The sequence below is a fragment of the Triturus cristatus genome, unplaced genomic scaffold (genome assembly GCF_964204655.1).
Source record: "Triturus cristatus unplaced genomic scaffold, aTriCri1.1 SCAFFOLD_686, whole genome shotgun sequence".
Taxonomy (NCBI): Eukaryota; Metazoa; Chordata; class Amphibia; order Caudata; family Salamandridae; genus Triturus; species Triturus cristatus.
Window position 1 is genome coordinate 82073 of NW_028187700.1, and position 19429 is coordinate 101501.

General features: G+C 43.3%; 14 non-coding genes across 14 annotated transcripts; all 14 read left to right on the forward strand.

The window, feature by feature from the left end:
* The first annotated feature begins 1145 nt into the window (after positions 1-1145).
* Positions 1146-1228, forward strand: TRNAL-CAG (transfer RNA leucine (anticodon CAG)). Its single transcript has one exon. It is a non-coding gene; the product is annotated as a tRNA-Leu (tRNA).
* A 1293-nt stretch (positions 1229-2521) lies between these two features.
* Positions 2522-2604, forward strand: TRNAL-UAG (transfer RNA leucine (anticodon UAG)). Its single transcript has one exon. It is a non-coding gene; the product is annotated as a tRNA-Leu (tRNA).
* Positions 2605-3505: 901 nt separating this feature from the next.
* Positions 3506-3588, forward strand: TRNAL-AAG (transfer RNA leucine (anticodon AAG)). Its single transcript has one exon. It is a non-coding gene; the product is annotated as a tRNA-Leu (tRNA).
* A 1733-nt stretch (positions 3589-5321) lies between these two features.
* TRNAL-CAG (transfer RNA leucine (anticodon CAG)) lies at positions 5322-5404 on the forward strand. The gene has a single exon. It is a non-coding gene; the product is annotated as a tRNA-Leu (tRNA).
* A 1293-nt stretch (positions 5405-6697) lies between these two features.
* Positions 6698-6780, forward strand: TRNAL-UAG (transfer RNA leucine (anticodon UAG)). Its single transcript has one exon. It is a non-coding gene; the product is annotated as a tRNA-Leu (tRNA).
* Positions 6781-7412: 632 nt separating this feature from the next.
* On the forward strand, positions 7413-7495 carry TRNAL-CAG (transfer RNA leucine (anticodon CAG)). Its single transcript has one exon. It is a non-coding gene; the product is annotated as a tRNA-Leu (tRNA).
* Positions 7496-8788: 1293 nt separating this feature from the next.
* Positions 8789-8871, forward strand: TRNAL-UAG (transfer RNA leucine (anticodon UAG)). The gene has a single exon. It is a non-coding gene; the product is annotated as a tRNA-Leu (tRNA).
* A 632-nt stretch (positions 8872-9503) lies between these two features.
* Positions 9504-9586, forward strand: TRNAL-CAG (transfer RNA leucine (anticodon CAG)). Its single transcript has one exon. It is a non-coding gene; the product is annotated as a tRNA-Leu (tRNA).
* A 2002-nt stretch (positions 9587-11588) lies between these two features.
* TRNAL-CAG (transfer RNA leucine (anticodon CAG)) lies at positions 11589-11671 on the forward strand. Its single transcript has one exon. It is a non-coding gene; the product is annotated as a tRNA-Leu (tRNA).
* Positions 11672-13948: 2277 nt separating this feature from the next.
* TRNAL-AAG (transfer RNA leucine (anticodon AAG)) lies at positions 13949-14031 on the forward strand. Its single transcript has one exon. It is a non-coding gene; the product is annotated as a tRNA-Leu (tRNA).
* Positions 14032-15764: 1733 nt separating this feature from the next.
* TRNAL-CAG (transfer RNA leucine (anticodon CAG)) lies at positions 15765-15847 on the forward strand. The gene has a single exon. It is a non-coding gene; the product is annotated as a tRNA-Leu (tRNA).
* A 1293-nt stretch (positions 15848-17140) lies between these two features.
* Positions 17141-17223, forward strand: TRNAL-UAG (transfer RNA leucine (anticodon UAG)). The gene has a single exon. It is a non-coding gene; the product is annotated as a tRNA-Leu (tRNA).
* A 632-nt stretch (positions 17224-17855) lies between these two features.
* TRNAL-CAG (transfer RNA leucine (anticodon CAG)) lies at positions 17856-17938 on the forward strand. The gene has a single exon. It is a non-coding gene; the product is annotated as a tRNA-Leu (tRNA).
* A 1293-nt stretch (positions 17939-19231) lies between these two features.
* On the forward strand, positions 19232-19314 carry TRNAL-UAG (transfer RNA leucine (anticodon UAG)). Its single transcript has one exon. It is a non-coding gene; the product is annotated as a tRNA-Leu (tRNA).
* Positions 19315-19429: the final 115 nt, after the last annotated feature.

Consider the following 19429-nt stretch of genomic DNA (forward strand, 5'->3'; position numbering starts at 1 on the left):
GCCTGTGCTCAGACTTTCCCTGCTAGGGATAGTTTATCTGGAACAAGGCCTACTCTCTTGTATCCAGCAAGGATCTAGAAATCCTGCATGAATCTGCAAGGCACATTGGCAGCATAAATTTGCATAAACTGCCCCACCTATTGCCTTCCTACTTCCTGTGCTGTAGTTGTTTGTGTAGAGAGAGAGGTCGCAGGCAAGGAAATGTTGTGAGTCGGATACAGGACCCTAAATAGCTGGTGAGAGGTATGTGGTGTTCTAAAAGCATGAAAACTGTATACCTGTGAAATAAAGTGCTTTCGTATGTGTTCTTCTGTGTTTATTGTCCTGTGCATAAAGTTGCACCTTGTGTTTGAAGGTTTAAATTATTTCAGGCTTGCATGGAGGTAGACGTTTCTGAGTAACTTTTATTCATTTCTTAAAAGCCTATACTGTCAGGATGGCCGAGAGGTCTAAGTTGCTGTGTTTAGGCCACCGTCTCCTTTGGAGGCGTGGGTTCGAATCCCACTTCTGACATGCATTTTGGAGATTTAATCTCCTTTATCAGGTTAACATCTGATGGAAGTTGCATCTGTTGGTCTTCACCTGGCACGTTATTCCGTTCTCCTCTTGTCAAGAGAGATGGGGTTTCTCATATATTTAGGTTCTATAACGTCTTGCTGACAAAGCGCAATCCTTACCAAATGAGCATAGGACCCATGTAAGAGGTCATCTGGAAGAGTCATGCTCTTGTATGCCCTGGCCAGACGGGCCCTGCAAATTTGGAAGAATGCCATGCATCTGGTAGACAACTGGACTCCAGCACACTTACAGCAATTTCCTCAGGGCTTTGATCAGGGGCTGCTTAAATTTGCATACTCCACCCTATGTTGTGACTTTGAGATCCCTTGTTGAAATTGCTTTAGCCAGCCAAGAGGTGGCTATTGTCTCAATTTCAAAGCAGCTTTGAGCCGTTCAAGTGGCTGGTGAATAGCACTTTCTCTTTGTTTGCCTCAAAGTTCTAAAGAGTTCTCCATAGGTCCTGCTCTGTACAGATTGTTCAAAGATCTGTTGGAAGTGCATATAATAGGATAAATAAATTGAGGGCATTCCTTTTCAGTACCTCACCTGCATGGCTGTCTGGCCTCTGGAAGATGCTGGGAAAGCAAGTCAGGATGGCCGAGTGGTCTAAGGCGCTGCGTTCAGGTCGCAGTCTCCTCTGGAGGCGTGGGTTCAAATCCCACTTCTGACAGTACTGTGTTTACTCTACTTTTTTTCTTGAGAAATATGATCATTTCCCTCGCAGTGGCTTATAGGATTGTCTTCTTGGAAGAGTGCAGTGAGTTTTTTTCTTGCTCTAGCCACTATTGGCCTAAGCTCTGTGCATTTTTTGGTTCCTAATATATTTCTCACCCTTTAGATGAAAAAGCAGCATGCGGTCAGGATGGCCCAGTGGTCTAAGGCGATGCGTTAAGGCCGCAGTCTCTCCTGGAGGCGTGGGTTCAAATCCAACTTCTGACAAAACTTGAATTCCATTTTCTCTCTCAGTTCCTTTAGAATCTCAGCTAAAAATTGGCAATGTAAATAATATCTGAATAAGTACCAAACTTCAGTTTCAACTGCAAATGCATTTGCCCTATTCTATCTTTAACGTTAATGTAATATTCTTCTAGCACTCGTGGTGTTTTATATTTCTTTTGTGGGGTACTTTAAAAATCTTTTTTATGAAAGAAATGGGTTACATTAAGTCTTGTGATGTTTTAGGTTTCCAATAAGGAGGTTTTAAATTTTATGTCACGTCATTTTCAGATGCTTCATTCAAGAGATGTTTCCACTATAGAATGCAGTGCAAGGGCAAAAATACAAGTGATAGAGCGAGTGAGTGAGAAGGAGTATTGTGGAAGGAGAGAATGAAACAAAGACAGAGTGAGTGAATAGCAGGGAGGCATAGAAGAGGAGTCTAGTAGTGAAGGAGACCTGCTTTTCCCTGCTCTTGACCTCCCACCCATCCCCAAACAACCACAAACATACCTTCTGTGCAAAGTTGGTATGCAGAATTTCACGCCTCAGCAAGTGAGGGTGAGTCCCAGGCCAGGGGCTAAAGAGCAAAAGAGTGCCTGTGCTCAGACTTTCCCTGCTAGGGATAGTTTATCTGGAACAAGGCCTACTCTCTTGTATCCAGCAAGGATCTAGAAATCCTGCATGAATCTGCAAGGCACATTGGCAGCATAAATTTGCATAAACTGCCCCACCTATTGCCTTCCTACTTCCTGTGCTGTAGTTGTTTGTGTAGAGAGAGAGGTCGCAGGCAAGGAAATGTTGTGAGTCGGATACAGGACCCTAAATAGCTGGTGAGAGGTATGTGGTGTTCTAAAAGCATGAAAACTGTATACCTGTGAAATAAAGTGCTTTCGTATGTGTTCTTCTGTGTTTATTGTCCTGTGCATAAAGTTGCACCTTGTGTTTGAAGGTTTAAATTATTTCAGGCTTGCATGGAGGTAGACGTTTCTGAGTAACTTTTATTCATTTCTTAAATGCCTATACTGTCAGGATGGCCGAGAGGTCTAAGGCGCTGTGTTTAGGCCACAGTCTGCTTTGGAGGCGTGGGTTCGAATCCCACTTCTGACATGCCTTTTGGAGATTTAATCTCCTTTATCAGGTTAACATCTGATGGAAGTTGCATCTGTTGGTCTTCACCTGGCACGTTATTCCGTTCTCCTCTTGTCAAGAGAGATGGGGTTTCTCATATATTTAGGTTCTATAACGTCTTGCTGACAAAGCGCAGTCCTTACCAAATGAGCATAGGACCCATGTAAGAGGTCATCTGGAAGAGTCATGCTCTTGTATGCCCTGGCCAGACGGGCCCTGCAAATTTGGAAGAATGCCATGCATCTGGTAGACAACTGGACTCCAGCACACTTACAGCAATTTCCTTAGGGCTTTGATCAGAGGCTGCTTAAATTTGCATACTCCACCCTATGTTGTGACTTTGAGATCCTTTGTTGAAATTGCTTTAGCCAGCCAAGAGGTGGCTATTGTCTCAATTTCAAAGCAGCTTTGAGCCGTTCAAGTGGCTGGTGAATAGCACTTTCTCTTTGTTCGCCTCAAAGTTCTAAAGAGTTCTCCATAGGTCCTGCTCTGTACAGATTGTTCAAAGATCTGTTGGAAGTGCATATAATAGGATAAGTAAATTGAGGGCATTCCTTTTCAGTACCTCACCTGCATGGCTGTTTGGCCTCTGGTAGATGCTGGGAAAGCAAGTCCGGATGGCCGAGTGGTCTAAGGCGCTGCGTTCAGGTCGCAGTCTCCTCTGGAGGCGTGGGTTCAAATCCCACTTCTGACCGTCCTGTGTTTACTCTACTTTTTTTCTTGAGAAATATGATCATTGCCCTCGCAGTGGCTTATAGGATTGTCTTCTTGGAAGAGTGCAGTGAGTTTTTTTCTTGCTCTAGCCACTATTGGCCTAAGCTCTGTGCATTTTTTGGTTCCTAATATCTTTCTCACACTTTAGATGAAAAAGCGGCATGGGGTCAGGATGGCCGAGTGGTCTAAGGCGCTGCGTTAAGGCCGCAGTCTCTCATGGAGGCGTGGGTTCGAATCCCACTTCTGACAAAACTTGAATTCCATTTTCTCTCTCAGTTCCTTTAGAATCTCAGCTAAAAATTGGCAATGTAAATAATATCTGAATAAGTACCAAACTTCAGTTTCAAATGCATTTGCCCTATTCTATCTTTAACGTTAATGTAATATTCTTCTAGCACTCGTGGTGTTTTATATTTCTTTTGTGGGGTACTTTAAAAATCTTTTTTATGAAAGAAATGGGTTACATTAAGTCTTGTGATGTTTTAGGTTTCCAATAAGGAGGTTTTAAATTTTATGTCACGTCATTTTCAGATGCTTCATTCAAGAGATGTTTCCACTATAGAATGCAGAGCAAGGGCAAAAATACAAGTGATAGAGCGAGTGAGTGAGAAGGAGTGTTGTGGAAGGAGAGAATGAAACAAAGACAGAGTGAGTGAATGGCAGGGAGGCATAGAAGAGGAGTCTAGTAGTGAAGGAGACCTGCTTTTCCCTGCTCTTGACCTCCCACCCATCCCCAAACAACCACAAACATACCTTCTGTGCAAAGTTGGTATGCAGAATTTCACGCCTCAGCAAGTGAGAGTGAGTCCCAGGCCAGGGGCTAAAGAGCAAAAGAGTGCCTGTGCTCAGACTTTCCCTGCTAGGGATAGTTTATCTGGAACAAGGCCTACTCTCTTGTATCCAGCAAGGATCTAGAAATCCTGCATGAATCTGCAAGGCACATTGGCAGCATAAATTTGCATAAACTGCCCCACCTATTGCCTTCCTACTTCCTGTGCTGTAGTTGTTTGTGTAGAGAGAGAGGTCGCAGGCAAGGAAATGTTGTGAGTCGGATACAGGACCCTAAATAGCTGGTGAGAGGTATGTGGTGTTCTAAAAGCATGAAAACTGTATACCTGTGAAATAAAGTGCTTTCGTATGTGTTCTTCTGTGTTTATTGTCCTGTGCATAAAGTTGCACCTTGTGTTTGAAGGTTTAAATTATTTCAGGCTTGCATGGAGGTAGACGTTTCTGAGTAACTTTTATTCATTTCTTAAAAGCCTATACTGTCAGGATGGCCGAGAGGTCTAAGTTGCTGTGTTTAGGCCACCGTCTCCTTTGGAGGCGTGGGTTCGAATCCCACTTCTGACATGCATTTTGGAGATTTAATCTCCTTTATCAGGTTAACATCTGATGGAAGTTGCATCTGTTGGTCTTCACCTGGCACGTTATTCCGTTCTCCTCTTGTCAAGAGAGATGGGGTTTCTCATATATTTAGGTTCTATAACGTCTTGCTGACAAAGCGCAATCCTTACCAAATGAGCATAGGACCCATGTAAGAGGTCATCTGGAAGAGTCATGCTCTTGTATGCCCTGGCCAGACGGGCCCTGCAAATTTGGAAGAATGCCATGCATCTGGTAGACAACTGGACTCCAGCACACTTACAGCAATTTCCTCAGGGCTTTGATCAGGGGCTGCTTAAATTTGCATACTCCACCCTATGTTGTGACTTTGAGATCCCTTGTTGAAATTGCTTTAGCCAGCCAAGAGGTGGCTATTGTCTCAATTTCAAAGCAGCTTTGAGCCGTTCAAGTGGCTGGTGAATAGCACTTTCTCTTTGTTTGCCTCAAAGTTCTAAAGAGTTCTCCATAGGTCCTGCTCTGTACAGATTGTTCAAAGATCTGTTGGAAGTGCATATAATAGGATAAATAAATTGAGGGCATTCCTTTTCAGTACCTCACCTGCATGGCTGTCTGGCCTCTGGAAGATGCTGGGAAAGCAAGTCAGGATGGCCGAGTGGTCTAAGGCGCTGCGTTCAGGTCGCAGTCTCCTCTGGAGGCGTGGGTTCAAATCCCACTTCTGACAGTACTGTGTTTACTCTACTTTTTTTCTTGAGAAATATGATCATTTCCCTCGCAGTGGCTTATAGGATTGTCTTCTTGGAAGAGTGCAGTGAGTTTTTTTCTTGCTCTAGCCACTATTGGCCTAAGCTCTGTGCATTTTTTGGTTCCTAATATATTTCTCACCCTTTAGATGAAAAAGCAGCATGCGGTCAGGATGGCCCAGTGGTCTAAGGCGATGCGTTAAGGCCGCAGTCTCTCCTGGAGGCGTGGGTTCAAATCCAACTTCTGACAAAACTTGAATTCCATTTTCTCTCTCAGTTCCTTTAGAATCTCAGCTAAAAATTGGCAATGTAAATAATATCTGAATAAGTACCAAACTTCAGTTTCAACTGCAAATGCATTTGCCCTATTCTATCTTTAACGTTAATGTAATATTCTTCTAGCACTCGTGGTGTTTTATATTTCTTTTGTGGGGTACTTTAAAAATCTTTTTTATGAAAGAAATGGGTTACATTAAGTCTTGTGATGTTTTAGGTTTCCAATAAGGAGGTTTTAAATTTTATGTCACGTCATTTTCAGATGCTTCATTCAAGAGATGTTTCCACTATAGAATGCAGAGCAAGGGCAAAAATACAAGTGATAGAGCGAGTGAGTGAGAAGGAGTGTTGTGGAAGAAGAGAATGAAACAAAGACAGAGTGAGTGAATGGCAGGGATGCATAGAAGAGGAGTCTAGTAGTGAAGGAGACCTGCTTTTCCCTGCTCTTGACCTCCCACCCATCCCCAAACAACCACAAACATACCTTCTGTGCAAAGTTGGTATGCAGAATTTCACGCCTCAGCAAGTGAGGGTGAGTCCCAGGCCAGGGGCTAAAGAGCAAAAGAGTGCCTGTGCTCAGACTTTCCCTGCTAGGGATAGTTTATCTGGAACAAGGCCTACTCTCTTGTATCCAGCAAGGATCTAGAAATCCTGCATGAATCTGCAAGGTACATTGGCAGCATAAATTTGCATAAACTGCCCCACGTATTGCCTTCCTACTTCCTGTGCTGTAGTTGTTTGTGTAGAGAGAGAGGTCGCAGGCAAGGAAATGTTGTGAGTCGGATACAGGACCTTAAATAGCTGGTGAGAGGTATGTGGTGTTCTAAAAGCATGAAAACTGTATACCTGTGAAATAAAGTGCTTTCGTATGTGTTCTTCTGTGTTTATTGTCCTGTGCATAAAGTTGCACCTTGTGTTTGAAGGTTTAAATTATTTCAGGCTTGCATGGAGGTAGACGTTTCTGAGTAACTTTTATTCATTTCTTAAAAGCCTATACTGTCAGGATGGCCGAGAGGTCTAAGGTGCTGTGTTTAGGCCACAGTCTCCTTTGGAGGCGTGGGTTCGAATCCCACTTCTGACATGCCTTTTGGAGATTTAATCTCCTTTATCAGGTTAACATCTGATGGAAGTTGCATCTGTTGGTCTTCACCTGGCACGTTATTCCGTTCTCCTCTTGTCAAGAGAGATGGGGTTTCTCATATATTTAGGTTCTATAACGTCTTGCTGACAAAGCGCAATCCTTACCAAATGAGCATAGGACCCATGTAAGAGGTCATCTGGAAGAGTCATGCTCTTGTATGCCCTGGCCAGACGGGCCCTGCAAATTTGGAAGAATGCCATGCATCTGGTAGACAACTGGACTCCAGCACACTTACAGCAATTTCCTTAGGGCTTTGATCAGGGGCTGCTTAAATTTGCATACTCCACCCTATGTTGTGACTTTGAGATCCCTTGTTGAAATTGCTTTAGCCAGCCAAGAGGTGGCTATTGTCTCAATTTCAAAGCAGCTTTGAGCCGTTCAAGTGGCTGGTGAATAGCACTTTCTCTTTGTTCGCCTCAAAGTTCTAAAGAGTTCTCCATAGGTCCTGCTCTGTACAGATTGTTCAAAGATCTGTTGGAAGTGCATATAATAGGATAAATAAATTGAGGGCATTCCTTTTCACTACCTCACCTGCATGGCTGTCTGGCCTCTGGAAGATGCTGGGAAAGCAAGTCAGGATGGCCGAGTGGTCTAAGGCGCTGCGTTCAGGTCGCAGTCTCCTCTGGAGGCGTGGGTTCAAATCCCACTTCTGACACTCCTGTGTTTACTCTACTTTTTTTCTTGAGAAATATGATCATTTCCCTCGCAGTGGCTTATAGGATTGTCTTCTTGGAAGAGTGCAGTGAGTTTTTTTCTTGCTCTAGCCACTATTGGCCTAAGCTCTGTGCATTTTTTGGTTCCTAATATCTTTCTCACCCTTTAGATGAAAAAGCAGCATGGAGTCAGGATGGCCGAGTGGTCTAAGGCGCTGAGTTAAGGCCGCAGTCTCTCCTGGAGGCGTGGGATCAAATCCCACTTCTGACAAAACTTGAATTCCATTTTCTCTCTCAGTTCCTTTAGAATCTCAGCTAAAAATTGGCAATGTAAATAATATCTGAATAAGTACCAAACTTCAGTTTCAACTGCAAATGCATTTGCCCTATTCTATCTTTAACGTTAATGTAATATTCTTCTAGCACTCGTGGTGTTTTATATTTCTTTTGTGGGGTACTTTAAAAATCTTTTTTATGAAAGAAATGGGTTACATTAAGTCTTGTGATGTTTTAGGTTTCCAATACGGAGGTTTTAAATTTTATGTCACGTCATTTTCAGATGCTTCATTCAAGAGATGTTTCCACTATAGAATGCAGTGCAAGGGCAAAAATACAAGTGATAGAGCGAGTGAGTGAGAAGGAGTATTGTGGAAGGAGAGAATGAAACAAAGACAGAGTGAGTGAATAGCAGGGAGGCATAGAAGAGGAGTCTAGTAGTGAAGGAGACCTGCTTTTCCCTGCTCTTGACCTCCCACCCATCCCCAAACAACCACAAACATACCTTCTGTGCAAAGTTGGTATGCAGAATTTCATGCCTCAGCAAGTGAGGGTGAGTCCCAGGCCAGGGGCTAAAGAGCAAAAGAGTGCCTGTGCTCAGACTTTCCCTGCTAGGGATAGTTTATCTGGAACAAGGCCTACTCTCTTGTATCCAGCAAGGATCTAGAAATCCTGCATGAATCTGCAAGGCACATTGGCAGCATAAATTTGCATAAACTGCCCCACCTATTGCCTTCCTACTTCCTGTGCTGTAGTTGTTTGTGTAGAGAGAGAGGTCGCAGGCAAGGAAATGTTGTGAGTCGGATACAGGACCTTAAATAGCTGGTGAGAGGTATGTGGTGTTCTAAAAGCATGAAAACTGTATACCTGTGAAATAAAGTGCTTTCGTATGTGTTCTTCTGTGTTTATTGTCCTGTGCATAAAGTTGCACCTTGTGTTTGAAGGTTTAAATTATTTCAGGCTTGCATGGAGGTAGACGTTTCTGAGTAACTTGTATTCATTTCTTAAAAGCCTATACTGTCAGGATGGCCAAGAGGTCTAAGGTGCTGTGTTTAGGCCACAGTCTCCTTTGGAGGCGTGGGTTCGAATCCCACTTCTGACATGCCTTTTGGAGATTTAATCTCCTTTATCAGGTTAACATCTGATGGAAGTTGCATCTGTTGGTCTTCACCTGGCACGTTATTCCGTTCTCCTCTTGTCAAAAGAGATGGGGTTTCTCATATATTTAGGTTCTATAACGTCTTGCTGACAAAGCGCAATCCTTACCAAATGAGCATAGGACCCATGTAAGAGGTCATCTGGAAGAGTCATGCTCTTGTATGCCCTGGCCAGACGGGCCCTGCAAATTTGGAAGAATGCCATGCATCTGGTAGACAACTGGACTCCAGCACACTTACAGCAATTTCCTTAGGGCTTTGATCAGGGGCTGCTTAAATTTGCATACTCCACCCTATGTTGTGACTTTGAGATCCCTTGTTGAAATTGCTTTAGCCAGCCAAGAGGTGGCTATTGTCTCAATTTCAAAGTAGCTTTGAGCCGTTCAAGTGGCTGGTGAATAGCACTTTCTCTTTGTTCGCCTCAAAGTTCTAAAGAGTTCTCCATAGGTCCTGCTCTGTACAGATTGTTCAAAGATCTGTTGGAAGTGCATATAATAGGATAAATAAATTGAGGGCTTTCCTTTTCAGTACCTCACCTGCATGGCTGTCTGGCCTCTGGAAGATGCTGGGAAAGCAAGTCAGGATGGCCGAGTGGTCTAAGGCGCTGCGTTCAGGTCGCAGTCTCCTCTGGAGGCGTGGGTTCAAATCCCACTTCTGACAGTCCTGTGTTTACTCTACTTTTTTTCTTGAGAAATATGATCATTTCCCTCGCAGTGGCTTATAGGATTGTCTTCTTGGAAGAGTGCAGTGAGTTTTTTTCTTGCTCTAGCCACTATTGGCCTAAGCTCTGTGCATTTTTTGGTTCCTAATATCTTTCTCACCCTTTAGATGAAAAAGCAGCATGGAGTCAGGATGGCCGAGTGGTCTAAGGCGCTGAGTTAAGGCCGCAGTCTCTCCTGGAGGCGTGGGATCAAATCCCACTTCTGACAAAACTTGAATTCCATTTTCTCTCTCAGTTCCTTTAGAATCTCAGCTAAAAATTGGCAATGTAAATAATATCTGAATAAGTACCAAACTTCAGTTTCAAATGCATTTGCCCTATTCTATCTTTAACGTTAATGTAATATTCTTCTAGCACTCGTGGTGTTTTATATTTCTTTTGTGGGGTACTTTAAAAATCTTTTTTATGAAAGAAATGGGTTACATTAAGTCTTGTGATGTTTTAGGTTTCCAATAAGGAGGTTTTAAATTTTATGTCACGTCATTTTCAGATGCTTCATTCAAGAGATGTTTCCACTATAGAATGCAGAGCAAGGGCAAAAATACAAGTGATAGAACGAGTGAGTGAGAAGGAGTGTTGTGGAAGGAGAGAATGAAACAAAGACAGAGTGAGTGAATGGCAGGGAGGCATAGAAGAGGAGTCTAGTAGTGAAGGAGACCTGCTTTTCCCTGCTCTTGACCTCCCACCCATCCCCAAACAACCACAAACATACCTTCTGTGCAAAGTTGGTATGCAGAATTTCACGCCTCAGCAAGTGAGAGTGAGTCCCAGGCCAGGGGCTAAAGAGCAAAAGAGTGCCTGTGCTCAGACTTTCCCTGCTAGGGATAGTTTATCTGGAACAAGGCCTACTCTCTTGTATCCAGCAAGGATCTAGAAATCCTGCATGAATCTGCAAGGCACATTGGCAGCATAAATTTGCATAAACTGCCCCACCTATTGCCTTCCTACTTCCTGTGCTGTAGTTGTTTGTGTAGAGAGAGAGGTCGCAGGCAAGGAAATGTTGTGAGTCGGATACAGGACCCTAAATAGCTGGTGAGAGGTATGTGGTGTTCTAAAAGCATGAAAACTGTATACCTGTGAAATAAAGTGCTTTCGTATGTGTTCTTCTGTGTTTATTGTCCTGTGCATAAAGTTGCACCTTGTGTTTGAAGGTTTAAATTATTTCAGGCTTGCATGGAGGTAGACGTTTCTGAGTAACTTTTATTCATTTCTTAAAAGCCTATACTGTCAGGATGGCCGAGAGGTCTAAGTTGCTGTGTTTAGGCCACCGTCTCCTTTGGAGGCGTGGGTTCGAATCCCACTTCTGACATGCATTTTGGAGATTTAATCTCCTTTATCAGGTTAACATCTGATGGAAGTTGCATCTGTTGGTCTTCACCTGGCACGTTATTCCGTTCTCCTCTTGTCAAGAGAGATGGGGTTTCTCATATATTTAGGTTCTATAACGTCTTGCTGACAAAGCGCAATCCTTACCAAATGAGCATAGGACCCATGTAAGAGGTCATCTGGAAGAGTCATGCTCTTGTATGCCCTGGCCAGACGGGCCCTGCAAATTTGGAAGAATGCCATGCATCTGGTAGACAACTGGACTCCAGCACACTTACAGCAATTTCCTCAGGGCTTTGATCAGGGGCTGCTTAAATTTGCATACTCCACCCTATGTTGTGACTTTGAGATCCCTTGTTGAAATTGCTTTAGCCAGCCAAGAGGTGGCTATTGTCTCAATTTCAAAGCAGCTTTGAGCCGTTCAAGTGGCTGGTGAATAGCACTTTCTCTTTGTTTGCCTCAAAGTACTAAAGAGTTCTCCATAGGTCCTGCTCTGTACAGATTGTTCAAAGATCTGTTGGAAGTGCATATAATAGGATAAATAAATTGAGGGCATTCCTTTTCAGTACCTCACCTGCATGGCTGTCTGGCCTCTGGAAGATGCTGGGAAAGCAAGTCAGGATGGCCGAGTGGTCTAAGGCGCTGCGTTCAGGTCGCAGTCTCCTCTGGAGGCGTGGGTTCAAATCCCACTTCTGACAGTACTGTGTTTACTCTACTTTTTTTCTTGAGAAATATGATCATTTCCCTCGCAGTGGCTTATAGGATTGTCTTCTTGGAAGAGTGCAGTGAGTTTTTTTCTTGCTCTAGCCACTATTGGCCTAAGCTCTGTGCATTTTTTGGTTCCTAATATATTTCTCACCCTTTAGATGAAAAAGCAGCATGCGGTCAGGATGGCCCAGTGGTCTAAGGCGATGCGTTAAGGCCGCAGTCTCTCCTGGAGGCGTGGGTTCAAATCCAACTTCTGACAAAACTTGAATTCCATTTTCTCTCTCAGTTCCTTTAGAATCTCAGCTAAAAATTGGCAATGTAAATAATATCTGAATAAGTACCAAACTTCAGTTTCAACTGCAAATGCATTTGCCCTATTCTATCTTTAACGTTAATGTAATATTCTTCTAGCACTCGTGGTGTTTTATATTTCTTTTGTGGGGTACTTTAAAAATCTTTTTTATGAAAGAAATGGGTTACATTAAGTCTTGTGATGTTTTAGGTTTCCAATAAGGAGGTTTTAAATTTTATGTCACGTCATTTTCAGATGCTTCATTCAAGAGATGTTTCCACTATAGAATGCAGTGCAAGGGCAAAAATACAAGTGATAGAGCGAGTGAGTGAGAAGGAGTATTGTGGAAGGAGAGAATGAAACAAAGACAGAGTGAGTGAATAGCAGGGAGGCATAGAAGAGGAGTCTAGTAGTGAAGGAGACCTGCTTTTCCCTGCTCTTGACCTCCCACCCATCCCCAAACAACCACAAACATACCTTCTGTGCAAAGTTGGTATGCAGAATTTCACGCCTCAGCAAGTGAGGGTGAGTCCCAGGCCAGGGGCTAAAGAGCAAAAGAGTGCCTGTGCTCAGACTTTCCCTGCTAGGGATAGTTTATCTGGAACAAGGCCTACTCTCTTGTATCCAGCAAGGATCTAGAAATCCTGCATGAATCTGCAAGGCACATTGGCAGCATAAATTTGCATAAACTGCCCCACCTATTGCCTTCCTACTTCCTGTGCTGTAGTTGTTTGTGTAGAGAGAGAGGTCGCAGGCAAGGAAATGTTGTGAGTCGGATACAGGACCCTAAATAGCTGGTGAGAGGTATGTGGTGTTCTAAAAGCATGAAAACTGTATACCTGTGAAATAAAGTGCTTTCGTATGTGTTCTTCTGTGTTTATTGTCCTGTGCATAAAGTTGCACCTTGTGTTTGAAGGTTTAAATTATTTCAGGCTTGCATGGAGGTAGACGTTTCTGAGTAACTTTTATTCATTTCTTAAAAGCCTATACTGTCAGGATGGCCGAGAGGTCTAAGGTGCTGTGTTTAGGCCACAGTCTCCTTTGGAGGCATGGGTTCGAATCCCACTTCTGGCATGCCTTTTGGAGATTTAATCTCCTTTATCAGGTTAACATCTGATGGAAGTTGCATCTGTTGGTCTTCACCTGGCACGTTATTCCGTTCTCCTCTTGTCAAGAGAGATGGGGTTTCTCATATATTTAGGTTCTATAACGTCTTGCTGACAAAGCGCAATCCTTACCAAATGAGCATAGGACCCATGTAAGAGGTCATCTGGAAGAGTCATGCTCTTGTATGCCCTGGCCAGACGGGCCCTGCAAATTTGGAAGAATGCCATGCATCTGGTAGACAACTGGACTCCAGCACACTTACAGCAATTTCCTTAGGGCTTTGATCAGAGGCTGCTTAAATTTGCATACTCCACCCTATGTTGTGACTTTGAGATCCTTTGTTGAAATTGCTTTAGCCAGCCAAGAGGTGGCTATTGTCTCAATTTCAAAGCAGCTTTGAGCCGTTCAAGTGGCTGGTGAATAGCACTTTCTCTTTGTTCGCCTCAAAGTTCTAAAGAGTTCTCCATAGGTCCTGCTCTGTACAGATTGTTCAAAGATCTGTTGGAAGTGCATATAATAGGATAAGTAAATTGAGGGCATTCCTTTTCAGTACCTCACCTGCATGGCTGTTTGGCCTCTGGTAGATGCTGGGAAAGCAAGTCCGGATGGCCGAGTGGTCTAAGGCGCTGCGTTCAGGTCGCAGTCTCCTCTGGAGGCGTGGGTTCAAATCCCACTTCTGACCGTCCTGTGTTTACTCTACTTTTTTTCTTGAGAAATATGATCTTTGCCCTCGCAGTGGCTTATAGGATTGTCTTCTTGGAAGAGTGCAGTGAGTTTTTTTCTTGCTCTAGCCACTATTGGCCTAAGCTCTGTGCATTTTTTGGTTCCTAATATCTTTCTCACACTTTAGATGAAAAAGCGGCATGGGGTCAGGATGGCCGAGTGGTCTAAGGCGCTGCGTTAAGGCCGCAGTCTCTCATGGAGGCGTGGGTTCGAATCCCACTTCTGACAAAACTTGAGTTCCATTTTCTCTCTCAGTTCCTTTAGAATCTCAGCTAAAAATTGGCAATGTAAATAATATCTGAATAAGTACCAAACTTCAGTTTCAAATGCATTTGCCCTATTCTATCTTTAACGTTAATGTAATATTCTTCTAGCACTCGTGGTGTTTTATATTTCTTTTGTGGGGTACTTTAAAAATCTTTTTTATGAAAGAAATGGGTTACATTAAGTCTTGTGATGTTTTAGGTTTCCAATAAGGAGGTTTTAAATTTTATGTCACGTCATTTTCAGATGCTTCATTCAAGAGATGTTTCCACTATAGAATGCAGAGCAAGGGCAAAAATACAAGTGATAGAGCGAGTGAGTGAGAAGGAGTGTTGTGGAAGGAGAGAATGAAACAAAGACAGAGTGAGTGAATGGCAGGGAGGCATAGAAGAGGAGTCTAGTAGTGAAGGAGACCTGCTTTTCCCTGCTCTTGACCTCCCACCCATCCCCAAACAACCACAAACATACCTTCTGTGCAAAGTTGGTATGCAGAATTTCACGCCTCAGCAAGTGAGAGTGAGTCCCAGGCCAGGGGCTAAAGAGCAAAAGAGTGCCTGTGCTCAGACTTTCCCTGCTAGGGATAGTTTATCTGGAACAAGGCCTACTCTCTTGTATCCAGCAAGGATCTAGAAATCCTGCATGAATCTGCAAGGCACATTGGCAGCATAAATTTGCATAAACTGCCCCACCTATTGCCTTCCTACTTCCTGTGCTGTAGTTGTTTGTGTAGAGAGAGAGGTCGCAGGCAAGGAAATGTTGTGAGTCGGATACAGGACCCTGAATAGCTGGTGAGAGGTATGTGGTGTTCTAAAAGCATGAAAACTGTATACCTGTGAAATAAAGTGCTTTCATATGTGTTCTTCTGTGTTTATTGTCCTGTGCATAAAGTTGCACCTTGTGTTTGAAGGTTTAAATTATTTCAGGCTTGCATGGAGGTAGACGTTTCTGAGTAACTTTTATTCATTTCTTAAAAGCCTATACTGTCAGGATGGCCGAGAGGTCTAAGTTGCTGTGTTTAGGCCACCGTCTCCTTTGGAGGCGTGGGTTCGAATCCCACTTCTGACATGCATTTTGGAGATTTAATCTCCTTTATCAGGTTAACATCTGATGGAAGTTGCATCTGTTGGTCTTCACCTGGCACGTTATTCCGTTCTCCTCTTGTCAAGAGAGATGGGGTTTCTCATATATTTAGGTTCTATAACGTCTTGCTGACAAAGCGCAATCCTTACCAAATGAGCATAGGACCCATGTAAGAGGTCATCTGGAAGAGTCATGCTCTTGTATGCCCTGGCCAGACGGGCCCTGCAAATTTGGAAGAATGCCATGCATCTGGTAGACAACTGGACTCCAGCACACTTACAGCAATTTCCTCAGGGCTTTGATCAGGGGCTGCTTAAATTTGCATACTCCACCCTATGTTGTGACTTTGAGATCCCTTGTTGAAATTGCTTTAGCCAGCCAAGAGGTGGCTATTGTCTCAATTTCAAAGCAGCTTTGAGCCGTTCAAGTGGCTGGTGAATAGCACTTTCTCTTTGTTTGCCTCAAAGTTCTAAAGAGTTCTCCATAGGTCCTGCTCTGTACAGATTGTTCAAAGATCTGTTGGAAGTGCATATAATAGGATAAATAAATTGAGGGCATTCCTTTTCAGTACCTCACCTGCATGGCTGTCTGGCCTCTGGAAGATGCTGGGAAAGCAAGTCAGGATGGCCGAGTGGTCTAAGGCGCTGCGTTCAGGTCGCAGTCTCCTCTGGAGGCGTGGGTTCAAATCCCACTTCTGACAGTACTGTGTTTACTCTACTTTTTTTCTTGAGAAATATGATCATTTCCCTCGCAGTGGCTTATAGGATTGTCTTCTTGGAAGAGTGCAGTGAGTTTTTTTCTTGCTCTAGCCACTATTGGCCTAAGCTCTGTGCATTTTTTGGTTCCTAATATATTTCTCACCCTTTAGATGAAAAAGCAGCATGCGGTCAGGATGGCCCAGTGGTCTAAGGCGATGCGTTAAGGCCGCAGTCTCTCCTGGAGGCGTGGGTTCAAATCCAACTTCTGACAAAACTTGAATTCCATTTTCTCTCTCAGTTCCTTTAGAATCTCAGCTAAAAATTGGCAATGTAAATAATATCTGAATAAGTACCAAACTTCAGTTTCAACTGCAAATGCATTTGCCCTATTCTATCTTTAACGTTAATGTAATATTCTTCTAGCACTCGTGGTGTTTTATATTTCTTTTGTGGGGTACTTTAAAAATCTTTTTTATGAAAGAAATGGGTTACATTAAGTCTTGTGATGTTTTAGGTTTCCAATAAGGAGGTTTTAAATTTTATGTCACGTCATTTTCAGATGCTTCATTCAAGAGATGTTTCCACTATAGAATGCAGAGCAAGGGCAAAAATACAAGTGATAGAGCGAGTGAGTGAGAAGGAGTGTTGTGGAAGAAGAGAATGAAACAAAGACAGAGTGAGTGAATGGCAGGGATGCATAGAAGAGGAGTCTAGTAGTGAAGGAGACCTGCTTTTCCCTGCTCTTGACCTCCCACCCATCCCCAAACAACCACAAACATACCTTCTGTGCAAAGTTGGTATGCAGAATTTCACGCCTCAGCAAGTGAGGGTGAGTCCCAGGCCAGGGGCTAAAGAGCAAAAGAGTGCCTGTGCTCAGACTTTCCCTGCTAGGGATAGTTTATCTGGAACAAGGCCTACTCTCTTGTATCCAGCAAGGATCTAGAAATCCTGCATGAATCTGCAAGGTACATTGGCAGCATAAATTTGCATAAACTGCCCCACCTATTGCCTTCCTACTTCCTGTGCTGTAGTTGTTTGTGTAGAGAGAGAGGTCGCAGGCAAGGAAATGTTGTGAGTCGGATACAGGACCTTAAATAGCTGGTGAGAGGTATGTGGTGTTCTAAAAGCATGAAAACTGTATACCTGTGAAATAAAGTGCTTTCGTATGTGTTCTTCTGTGTTTATTGTCCTGTGCATAAAGTTGCACCTTGTGTTTGAAGGTTTAAATTATTTCAGGCTTGCATGGAGGTAGACGTTTCTGAGTAACTTTTATTCATTTCTTAAAAGCCTATACTGTCAGGATGGCCGAGAGGTCTAAGGTGCTGTGTTTAGGCCACAGTCTCCTTTGGAGGCGTGGGTTCGAATCCCACTTCTGACATGCCTTTTGGAGATTTAATCTCCTTTATCAGGTTAACATCTGATGGAAGTTGCATCTGTTGGTCTTCACCTGGCACGTTATTCCGTTCTCCTCTTGTCAAGAGAGATGGGGTTTCTCATATATTTAGGTTCTATAACGTCTTGCTGACAAAGCGCAATCCTTACCAAATGAGCATAGGACCCATGTAAGAGGTCATCTGGAAGAGTCATGCTCTTGTATGCCCTGGCCAGACGGGCCCTGCAAATTTGGAAGAATGCCATGCATCTGGTAGACAACTGGACTCCAGCACACTTACAGCAATTTCCTTAGGGCTTTGATCAGGGGCTGCTTAAATTTGCATACTCCACCCTATGTTGTGACTTTGAGATCCCTTGTTGAAATTGCTTTAGCCAGCCAAGAGGTGGCTATTGTCTCAATTTCAAAGCAGCTTTGAGCCGTTCAAGTGGCTGGTGAATAGCACTTTCTCTTTGTTCGCCTCAAAGTTCTAAAGAGTTCTCCATAGGTCCTGCTCTGTACAGATTGTTCAAAGATCTGTTGGAAGTGCATATAATAGGATAAATAAATTGAGGGCATTCCTTTTCACTACCTCACCTGCATGGCTGTCTGGCCTCTGGAAGATGCTGGGAAAGCAAGTCAGGATGGCCGAGTGGTCTAAGGCGCTGCGTTCAGGTCGCAGTCTCCTCTGGAGGCGTGGGTTCAAATCCCACTTCTGACAGTCCTGTGTTTACTCTACTTTTTTTCTTGAGAAATATGATCATTTCCCTCGCAGTGGCTTATAGGATTGTCTTCTTGGAAGAGTGCAGTGAGTTTTTTTCTTGCTCTAGCCACTATTGGCCTAAGCTCTGTGCATTTTTTGGTTCCTAATATCTTTCTCACCCTTTAGATGAAAAAGCAGCATGGAGTCAGGATGGCCGAGTGGTCTAAGGCGCTGAGTTAAGGCCGCAGTCTCTCCTGGAGGCGTGGGATCAAATCCCACTTCTGACAAAACTTGAATTTCATTTTCTCTCTCAGTTCCTTTAGAATCTCAGCTAAAAATTGGCAATGTAAATAATATCTGAATAAGTACCAAACTTCAGTTTCAACTGCAAATGCATTTGCCCTATTCTATCTTTAACGTTAATGTAATATTCTTCTAGCACTCGTGGTGTTTTATATTTCTTTTGTGGGGTACTTTAAAAATCTTTTTTATGAAAGAAATGGGTTACATTAAGTCTTGTGATGTTTTAGGTTTCCAATAAGGAGGTTTTAAATTTTATGTCACGTCATTTTCAGATGCTTCATTCAAGAGATGTTTCCACTATAGAATGCAGTGCAAGGGCAAAAATACAAGTGATAGAGCGAGTGAGTGAGAAGGAGTATTGTGGAAGGAGAGAATGAAACAAAGACAGAGTGAGTGAATAGCAGGGAGGCATAGAAGAGGAGTCTAGTAGTGAAGGAGACCTGCTTTTCCCTGCTCTTGACCTCCCACCCATCCCCAAACAACCACAAACATACCTTCTGTGCAAAGTTGGTATGCAGAATTTCATGCCTCAGCAAGTGAGGGTGAGTCCCAGGCTAGGGGCTAAAGAGCAAAAGAGTGCCTGTGCTCAGACTTTCCCTGCTAGGGATAGTTTATCTGGAACAAGGCCTACTCTCTTGTATCCAGCAAGGATCTAGAAATCCTGCATGAATCTGCAAGGCACATTGGCAGCATAAATTTGCATAAACTGCCCCACCTATTGCCTTCCTACTTCCTGTGCTGTAGTTGTTTGTGTAGAGAGAGAGGTCGCAGGCAAGGAAATGTTGTGAGTCGGATACAGGACCTTAAATAGCTGGTGAGAGGTATGTGGTGTTCTAAAAGCATGAAAACTGTATACCTGTGAAATAAAGTGCTTTCGTATGTGTTCTTCTGTGTTTATTGTCCTGTGCATAAAGTTGCACCTTGTGTTTGAAGGTTTAAATTATTTCAGGCTTGCATGGAGGTAGACGTTTCTGAGTAACTTTTATTCATTTCTTAAAAGCCTCTACTGTCAGGATGGCCAAGAGGTCTAAGGTGCTGTGTTTAGGCCACAGTCTCCTTTGGAGGCGTGGGTTCGAATCCCACTTCTGACATGCCTTTTGGAGATTTAATCTCCTTTATCAGGTTAACATCTGATGGAAGTTGCATCTGTTGGTCTTCACCTGGCACGTTATTCCGTTCTCCTCTTGTCAAAAGAGATGGGGTTTC